We start from the raw sequence: 10,548 nt of genomic DNA, 5'->3' as shown, positions 1-10,548 counted from the left end.
CAGCTAGGACACTGGAAGCCACAGTCCACGGCCTTTTGAGAGCACTTTGCAAAATATTCACTAATGGCCTCCTCACACCCTTGCATATACACAAAAAACTCAGCCCAATGTACAGCCTGGTTTGATGCATGCAGAACTATGGCCCCTATAGCATTCAAAGCCCCTTCTGGAGACAAGTTAGCCCACTGTAAATCACTATACCTGGCATCCAGAGTACATTGCAACTCTGGTGCAATGAAGCCTAATGTGTTGAACTGCATCTGCTGATTGAAGCTTATGTAGGAGGCTGATGACATTTCCAAAGCACACTTCTCTGCTAGAGGTGGGGCTGGGGCCCTAGGGCCGCTCTGTAGATACAAGCCACTCGCCATTGTAGCCAAACATTTGTTAAGGGCTTGCAATGCATCTCGACCTTCAGCAACTATATGTCGAAGAGCTGGTGATCTTGACACCACTCTGACATGAGTACTGTGGGCACCCCTGGAGGATCGTCGTGTCCTCCTTGCCATGAAAGACAGTCTCCCTGGTGTAGACATGATTATTCTATATGTGTCCTACTCGCTGCGCCATGTAGGAAACAGAAGGAAACCCGAGTATCACTCCAGTGCTTTATTTCACGTCCAGTCCATACAGAGGTGTGACAGCAAGTGAGTTGCAGAAATGTGGGCAACATTGGCACTAATCATGCTGCCCACTTGGCAACTGACATTACACGTATTCAACCATCCTAGAATATGTATGGAACGGAAGCAACTAAACGTATTCTAAGTAACAAGAATATTTTAATGCTAAATCTGTTACAAAAGTTTACACCATTCCTTCGGCATAATTTCTAGGAAGCCCATGAGAATGGCACAGGTTAATGCCAAATTTTAATGTAAATGTACACCTTCTCAGCATTCATTTTTGAATACAGTTTCTCCAGCAGTGCCATCCCTTCGCATTGCTGAAATGACAAGAATCAGCACAAGGGACCCTTAATGTGTCAGTATGTTCCAGAAGAAGTATCTGAAGCAACTCATGTTTAGACTCAATATGTAAGAATAAATTTTCAGGGTCACCCGTATCTGAGTTTACTGAATTAAAATGTCCCTAGATAGCACGTATTCACGCTCCAGCACAGGGAAAGACCATTAGTACTATCTTCACTTACTCATGATTTTCAGTGGCACACTAGCTGTTATTTATACTTCCAACTGAGTGATTTCATTGTTTGAAGTATCCAGCTACCTGACATAGGTGTTGTTAGTCGCGAACTTGTCTCAGCCATATGTTACATAAATACATTTGCGTGGATTACATCTATAAAAAATTAATGAAATAGTCCAACCAGAATTCTGATATATTATGTGCTCATCAATCGTAATTTGAATTAACTTTATTGGCAACAGTTAGTGTTCCTCTTGGTGTTGCTAAACACACACACACACACACACACACATATATACATATATATATTATATATATATATATATATATATATATATATATATATATATAATTTGAAAATTAAACAATTGTATACCTAAATAAAAGCAATGAAAGAATGAAAGACAGACTTTTATTCTTCGATATTAACCTTCTAAATTCTTAGTTCTACAACTTACTTCTTATACTCTCTCTTAATTATTTCTCTTGTGAGGTCGCAATGAGACAGAACTGGGTACTACTGATTTATTATGTTGTTGTTTTAGATTTAGTTGGCCTTATGCCAGCATGGGCTCTTGCTCCTAGAGCAGGCCGTAATTCAAGATGATTAGAATGTGAGATGTTTAGGATATGAAACTTTATAAGCGATAGACCTACTGCATGGATGTGACAAGGGGAAGGTGATATTAGAGTGAAAGATTTGATGGGCAAGGTTGGAACCCCTTTAATCCCTAAGGTACCCTTCAGTTGTAGGGAAGCTCAATACTATAGTAGATTCACATCAACCGTGCATTTGACGTCTAGGCCAGTCCCTTACGACGCTCATGATTGGCTGTTGATAAGCCAGTCACAGGGCTGGAAACTCTCAGTCTCTCTCAAGAGTTCACATAGGCAGGATGTATGTTCCATCTCTCCTGAGGGATATGTCTTTCAGGAGAGGTGGAACATACATCCTGCCTATGTGAACTCTTGAGAGAGACTGAGAGTTTCCAGCCCTGTGATTGGCTTATCAACAGCCAATCAGGAGCATCGTAAGAGACTGGCCTAGTCATCAAAGGCATGGCTGATGTGAATCTACTATTAGTGAGTGTTGGCAAGTAGGAGAGGCCAACAGATTGAAGGAATGAAAGGCTTGAGTTATAGGTACAGGTAGCTATAGTAGATTCAATCTACTATAGTAAGATAACTTGTGGGATTTTGAGGCATTTTCTTCTTCCAGTCCTATTTCTTGTGCTGTCAATCCAGGCAGTGTTCTGTTCCTACCTTGGTGGTCTGGTATAGGAAACCTGCAAGTTCTTCTGCGTTGGCTAGAATGTGCCTTGTGAGTTGAGTAGCTGTGCAAGATGATTTATTACCTGGGCACGTGATATGCATAGCAGTGTGCAGACGGAAATGGAGTGCCCACCCCTCAGTCCCGCGATTTGCATTTTTCTATAGTAATAATTATTTAGATTTCCCCACCAGGCTTCCAGGAACCGTCTGGCTTCTTCACCATGTGGAAGGGGGATGCCCATGGGCTTGATGCCTTCTTGCAAATACTCATTCTCTCCATTTCTGTGAATATTTCTTTAGCATCCTGGAGCTTCTTGTGTGGCAGGCAGTGAAACTTGGTATGTGTCAGTGGGCCCGTGGTGGTAGAGGCCATGCTTGGCCTGTGTTCCCAGCACCTGGCATAGTTTTGGCTGGAAGACTTCTGGGAATTCGTGCAGGAGGGTGCTGTATTTGGATGACTTGGCAACACATACAGCAGGCATTCCTGGGCCAGTGGTGAGCGGGCGGGAGCGGCAGCTTCCAGTGTCTAGAAGGTGTTTACGGGTGATGTCCACCAGCAGGCTAAGTTGTGTGGGAAAATCGGCATCCAGTAGGGAGAACCTGACGTCCCCGATGACGAAGGGCCACTTGTAATTATGGCCCAGAATGGATATTCTGCGGGTCTGGGTTCTGTAGCTGTGGATGGGGCTTCCATTTGTGGCTACTAGTGTGCCCATGGCATTGGGCGGACAGTTGCGGTCCTCCCTCGATGGCAGAAAGATCAACTTCACAGCTCCCATGTCTACCAGCATTCAGCGCCCCGAGATTGCATTGTGGATTAAGAATCCCACTGGTTGGGATTCCATGTTGTTTGGGGCCACTGCTGTCATGGGTGGCCACCATTTGCGTTTTTTTGGGAATGCACAGGGAGCTCTGCAGTTTCTGGCATTTTTCCCGAATCATCTGTGGAAATAACACCAGGCTGTTTCATCCAAGTCCTCTACTGCTGCGACGACGCCTTTTTTCTGCATATTGCCTGTGAATCCCCCTACTCGACCTTCTCCTCTATCAGGCTGCGGGTGCTGCGGTGTGCTTGGAGGCCTTGATGGCCTTGTGGAGTTTAGTGTGATGCTCACCAATTTCTCCATTGGAAGTGTCTACCTCCATGATTTGCTCCCTCACCTCCTGAGGAAGGTGCCTCAAGAATATTACTTGCGATAGGCTGATCTCCCTTCTTTTGCCATATTCATTGTGTTCTGGCAGCATCAGGAGACATCGTAGTTCGTCCCAGGTGTCCTTGGGCGATGTGTCCCCCAGGGGCTGGTTCATCACGTCCAGGGTGCTTTGGGCTCTCTGTGGGACAGGCATGGATTAGATATCAGTGGGCTTCCTGTGAAGGTCTTCGTATTTGATCTTTTCTGACTGCATGTCTAGCCAAGGTGTAGTTTTATTTAACACTTCCTCGGGCAGCGTCGTCATGTGGATATCTGCTTTGATTTCTTCATCCGTGACCTTGGCTACACTGAAATGTAGGTATATTGGCCCACAGGAACCATGACGTGGCGTTATGCCGCCAGAATGGGGGCAGCTTTATTGCTTGAGTTATCATGGTTTTTGAGGGTGAGAGGGGGATACAGAAGATCTGTGGGTCCTCGGCTTGACTTTCAAGTTCTGAGTTTGCCATTTTGACTCTCACACCAAAACGCAAATTAAGCGCTGTATTTAGTCCAGTAATGGTGCTTGGGGTTTGTCAGAAGTCAGAACTATATGCCATGTGTCTCCGTTAATGACTTTCTGAATACGGTCGATGTGGATCGATAAATGGCAGGGTCAAACCATTAGAACACGCCACTCCTCCGGGCACTAGTTGTGAGGTCGCACTGAGACAGAACTGGGTACTACTGATTTATCATGTTGTTGGAGATTAAGCTGGCCTTGTGCCAGCACGGGCTCTTTCCCATAGAGCAGCCCTTAGGGTATTACCTGAACACGCGATATACACAGCTGTTTGTGGACAGAAATGGAGCGCCTGACCATCGAGTCCCGCGACTCGTGTTTTTCTATGGCGATAATTATTTCAATTTCCTAACTGGCTTTCTCTGACCCGCCATTACTCACGACTATCAATCTTTTTCTCCTGCTGATGGCTACCTTAGGGTTTAAAAGGGTTTGTATCCTTGCCTGTTCAACTTTCATTTCACTTTTTCAAATCATACCATTTCACATACATATCCATTTTATCGTAATTAAGGCTCACCACATATCCTTACAACTCACCTTTCACCTGCAAAATATTCATATGACCTACGAGCTGCTCTATGAGCAAGAGCCCGTGCTGGCATAAGGCCAGCTTAATCTCCAACGACAACAACAACGCGACCTGCAAACAGATAGAGGAGAATTTGTGTTTCTTAGCAGTTAATAAAATGCTAATAACAAAAGACATAATGGACATACATTGATGAATTATATATCGGCGTAAAGACCAGGAAATTCTACATACAAACATATACACGTGATTCTTGCTGCTTAGTTAGATGAGATACAAGATTGTGATTAGTGGGTAAAGAAAATCTTGACACAGGTCTTTACAATCTAGATGAGATACAAGATCGTGATTAGTGGGTAAAGAAGGTCTTTACACTCCTGTGGGCTATTTATTCTTGCATTTTTCATACTCTTCACATATTCATTTTCCCCGTGTGTTGAACCCATCCCATATTTCATCCAAATCTCTTATTATGTTTTTCTGATATATGAATATATATATATATATATATATATATATATATATATATATATATATATATATGTGTGTGTGTGTGTGTGTGTGTGTGTGTGTGTGTGTGTGCGTGTATATATATATATATATATATATATATATATATATATATATATATATATATATCAATTTCATTTATACCCACGTTTTCGTCTTTGACTCTTCAGTTGAACATTATCTATTTTTTACAATTTCTTCAACGAGATAATTTTTCCTATTTTTTCTGCTATTTTATAAGCCTACTTAGCAAGATACTGATTTCATCATCAATTATCTTCTTTTTTAGGAGCCATGTGTCTAAATCAATATTAAACTCATGTCTGAACACATCTCAGCAAGACTATAACCAATATCAGCCGTTTTGGAGTCTCATGTAACCTTCCTGACTGCAAATGCCATTGTAAAGACAACGTCCTTCACTAAAGTCCTAAAGAGAATTTCAGTTTGAAGCAGAGTTTTCAAGGAGACATTTGAATTTGATGGACGAACTTGCTTGCTATGATAACTCATACTAGACGATCAACAACACAGAAAACTCTGTTAAGGTATAAATTATGGGAAAAAAAATCCCGTTGAAATGAGTTACCATTCTCATATTCTTAAAATTCGATGGATCTCATTTAAGATAGTTTCATCGCCTTCCTGCTCTGGTATAGTTTGCAGTCTACTTGTATTTTGTGTATATCCTTTTCATTAAGGTAGTCACTATAACGATTTCTCGGGCAAAGGCACAGAAGATATTGTTATTAGAGCTGTCAAAGTCCATCTGGGTGAAGTTTAGGCCGTTATTATTTATAGCATATGATAGATTTGAAAAAAACCATTTAATAAATCGCATACGAAGTCCCGAAAACTTCATGGGTTTTTGTTGTCCCTTTTACACAATGTAGTTAGTGCTGTTATTGCTTATTATGACGAACGCACCAATTGCCTCTTTCAAATATGGAGGAGAGGGCGTTTTCTACGAAAATAAGTGTTGTTTTAATTATTCATAGTGAAATAAAAACCCGAGGATTTATCATTATCAGACATGTAGTTTAAGATTTAATATAAAAACGTGTCACGTTTTTTATCAGTTAAAGACCCAAACCTCTCCGGAACAGATAATTACCAAAACGAAGATAATAAAAGATATTTTGTCAATAGATGGCGCTAGTAGGCCTGAGCCTGACCGGTCGTGTAGACAGACGATTTTTTTAACATAATTTTTGACACTTGGGGTAGTATTTTGGCCTCCTGTTGTGACGGTCTGCGCGAAAAATGACCTGAAACGAGACAGGTAAAGTGGTTTTTTCTTATTCCTACTCTCTAACAAAAATAGAATTATGAGAAGTGAACGGGTTGGGGTTTTTTTTCTTTTAGCTATCTGTGGGGAACAATTTGGCTCCTTTATGATTTTAAGTTTTAGGGCTCAGATTGGATCTCCTGGGCCCTCAAGACGCCACCTTCTTTTTTAGGTTCATTGTCGAATTTTCTCTCAGAAATCCTCGTTTCTAAGGTCTCCTGAGATGCTGGACGAGGTCTGGATAGGTCAAAGTTCGGGGTACCTACCTAACTTATCCTGCACAGGACCTTCCCTTCGTCCCCCTGCGAATGATCCTATAGGCTAGGTACTATAGGTATTTGGCCTTCGTCACACTACGTAGGATATCTGGCCTGCCTTCATGGTCACCTCCCTCCCAAAGTAATTTTAGCCAATACAACAGCTACCTAGAAGTTGGACCTGTGGTAGGGGCCACAGACAGCTAGGCTAGGGTAGGGCACACTCCGGGTACCATGAAGGATACTAGGTATGCTACCTACCTGTCTAGCCTTTTGTCACCCTACGTAGGATATTTGGCCTTCCCTTATGGACGGCTCCTGGTAGATCTAGGGTACTTATCCGTGGCGGCCTAGACTAGGTATGGCAGTTGCGGTTTTTCTATGCAGTTTCACCTACTGAACAAGAATTTTAAGTATAGCCAATTTATTCGGACGACTGTAATTAACCCCCCTGGGGCCAGTAGTAAACACGGCAAAATACATTTGACAGCCCCCAATCCCTAGTGGATGTCATATCCGCGGTTACGTTCCTTGCAGTCCGTGCGGACTGCTTCTGTAGAAATACCCGGCTTCCTTCCAAAATACTTGGTAGATGTAGATAATAACTCCGTACCGGGTAGTACCTATTTATTTGGAAGTTATAGTTCCTTATAGTATATGGGTTGCTTATTACAAATTTTCAGTTATTTTGGGGGGTCAACTGTAATCCCCTGGGGCTAGTGCTAAACCTGTTCTAAATTCGGCGATATACATTTGACACCCCAATCCCTAGTGGCTGTCGTATTTGCGGGAACATTCCTTGCAGGTAATGCAGAGTTATTGCCTAGAACTACCAAATAATTTTATATAGCATTTGTGACGATTTCACACTGATTGGAAGTTTTTTTATGGTGGGTGGCAGGTGACAGCTAGACGAGGGTAGGGAACACTCCATATAGCTACCTACTGGTTTGCCAACAATCTCTCTAGGTACCCTAATTCTACAGAATACCTAGTTCTGCACGGACTGCATGGAACGTAACTGCGAATATGACATCCACTAGGGATTGGGCGTCCAATGTATTTCGCCTTGTTTAGTACTGGCCCCTGGGGGTTAATTACAGCCGTCCAAATAAATATTACTTAAAAATCTTGTTCAGGAGGTAAAACTGCATAGAAAACCGCAACTCCCATAGTCTAGGCCTCCGCAGAATAGTACTGTAGATCTACCTCTCTCTAAATAGCACATTAAATCTTAACCTTTCTTGGGTAATTCTAGGCAATGGGTAATTCCGCATGGGCTGCAAGGAACATTCCCGCTAATACAACAACCACTAGGGATTGTGGCGTCAAATGCATTTTGCCATGTTAGTACTCACCCCCGCTGGTCAATTACAGTCAACCCCCCATAAGTGACGGTAAATTCTTAATGAGCAACATAAATACTATAGGAAATTGTAATTTCCAGAGAAATATCTGACGAGGAGTTTTTACCTAGATCTACCCTTTCCTGTCATATCAGGTCCTCACCTACCCAGGTCTTACCAACCTAACCTAACTTAGGGCAATGTTCCCTGACCTGTCTGGCTCCCTTTGCCCAACAAGCTGTTAATTTATCCTGGTTGGTGACTGGTTTCATGCAATGTAAAAACACCATACAAACAAATAAACAAAAAACTAAACATAGCAGTCCTGAGAATGGTTATAATATTGAAGTAAAATTTGACCATAGAGTTGCCCACATACAGTAATGTCATGCTTGGTCTTGTTGGGGGTGTCCCGGGTTTGGTAATCCTACAGTTTAGGGGTCCAAATTCACCGCATTACATAAAAGTCCAGATCAGCACACATTTATCAAATATCTAATGAATCGTGGAAAACAATGGGAAAAATCTGCAGTTTATCTGCTTACAGAAGCAGATATTGTAAAAACAAATACAGGCAGTCCCTGGCTTACGACGTTCCAAGATTACAACATTTTTCTATTATATTCATCGGAAATTATTTCCAGGTTTACGACGCATGTTCCAGGGTTACGGCGCCAATCTGACAGAAGAAATGACTCCAAAATGCAAAGTGAATAATATTTGAAAGGTTTTTTGTGAAAGATGCAGTATAAATGCATTTTAAATAGTATTTAATACACCCAAAGCATTAAAAGTAAGGTTTTCTTAAGATTTTTTTATTATTTTCTGGCTTACGACGATTTTCGGCCTATGGCGCATCTCAACAACGGAACTCCCTTCATAAGCCGTGCAATGCCTGTAAAGGGAATCAAGAGGGAACAAATATAAAGAGAAACATGTCTTGGGGAAGCAGGCTAATAGAATTTTAAGAAAATTGTAAAAATCTGCTTCTGTAAGCAGATAAACTGCTCATTTTTTCAGATTTATCAAAAAGTTGCTGCTGAAGAGCAGAGCCTATGCCAGGTTCTTACCTGGTTCCTGAGCACTCGTTCCACAAAGTAGGCACACTACACTATTCAAGTGAGGTGCAATCGTGTTCTCTGTGGATATGGTGGGTTCCTTCCCAGTCTCCTTGTGTAGTTCTTGTCAGGTGTGCTAGGTCTCCTCTTTGGTGGGCGTGGGATGCATATTTATACATTCTGCTTCTCCCCAAGTTTTACAAGAATCCAGCTGGGCAAGTGTGCTCTCCTGGTGCTCCCCTTTCTAGACAACTGGCTGTCTATGCTGAAGCAAATAGCATCCCTAGAGAAGCTGCAACTAGAGTAAGGATGAGGCCAATCCAGTTCTCTTTTAAGAATTGATAAAATAGGAAATAAACCAGTTCTCTTGCAGTTCTGCTCTCCAAAGGATTTAGGAAGTCCTTGGGGCAATGGAGTCCTTGACCTTGTCTGTTACAAAGTGTCTCTCTCCAGCTGAAGAGCCTAGATGTCATGTGGAATTCAGGCATGTGGACCAAAGGGTTGGGGTTTGGTTGCAGCCGGCAAACACATTGGGGTTGGTCTGCGGATGAATGGGAGCTGCACATAAATCAACTGGAGATGCATACAGTGTTGAAAGATCATGTAAGCACTGGAAGAACTATTGCAGGGCAAAAACTGGCTTACCTAAAAAATGAAAGAGGTGCCAACCCAGAATTTTGTTCCAGATCAAAGCTGCATTTTCATCTGGTGGAAGGAAGAAAGAGGGAATATTACTCATTTTCTTAATTGTACCAGGAAATGAACATTGTGGGCCAATCAGCTGAGCAGTGAGGTTCAAGTAACCCAAAAATAGTTGTCTGTACTGAGGTCACCCAGATGAGTACCACAACCCAAGATGGAGGCATCTGAAAACAGGAGGATGTCTGGAGGGGGAGAGCGCAGAGAGATTCCCACAGAGAGATTCTGGTCGTCCAACCACCAACGAAGGTCTTGCCTCACCTCTTCGGACAGAGGAACTCTTTGAAGAGGGGAATATCCTGCCAGGGACCAGAAGTCTTTCAATCTCCATTCCAGATACTGAAGATGAAGACAACCATGAGGGATCAGCTTCTCCAGGGAAGACAAAATCCCCAGAAGGACCTGCCATTGGTAAGCTGGCTGTTCTAGTTGTGATAGGAACTTGCGTGCCAGTAACCGCAACTTTCCAACCTCTGGTCCAACAGAAAAACTCGACGCTGTTGTGTGTATAACGATACCTAGATAGGGCTTTCTGGCTGGGAACGAGATTCGACATCTCTAGCTTTACTATTATGCCTATACTTAGCTCCTGACAAAAGTTAAGAAGACAATCTCTGTCTTGCAGCAGTTTCTCCTTTGAGCTTGCTAAGACAAGCCAGCTTCAAGCTACCTCAACAGGCATGAGCCCATGTCGAAACGAGGGCAAAGACCCTTGTGAACA

At 42.5% G+C, this 10,548-nt stretch overlaps 1 protein-coding gene across 1 annotated transcript in view; it reads left to right on the top strand.

The window, feature by feature from the left end:
- The first annotated feature begins 6,310 nt into the window (after positions 1-6,310).
- The window catches only part of LOC135219325 (dipeptidyl peptidase 8-like), a 257,424-nt gene continuing 253,186 nt past the window's right edge, over positions 6,311-10,548 (top strand). The window contains exon 1 of the mRNA XM_064255989.1: positions 6,311-6,461. The gene's annotated coding sequence lies outside the window, so the exon portion shown is untranslated. The remainder of the gene's footprint in view (positions 6,462-10,548) is intronic.

Source organism: Macrobrachium nipponense, chromosome 1 (assembly GCF_015104395.2).
Source record: "Macrobrachium nipponense isolate FS-2020 chromosome 1, ASM1510439v2, whole genome shotgun sequence".
In the NCBI taxonomy this organism is placed as follows: domain Eukaryota; kingdom Metazoa; phylum Arthropoda; class Malacostraca; order Decapoda; family Palaemonidae; genus Macrobrachium; species Macrobrachium nipponense.
Note: the sequence above shows the minus strand (reverse complement) of the source record. Positions and strands in the feature narration are given on the sequence as shown.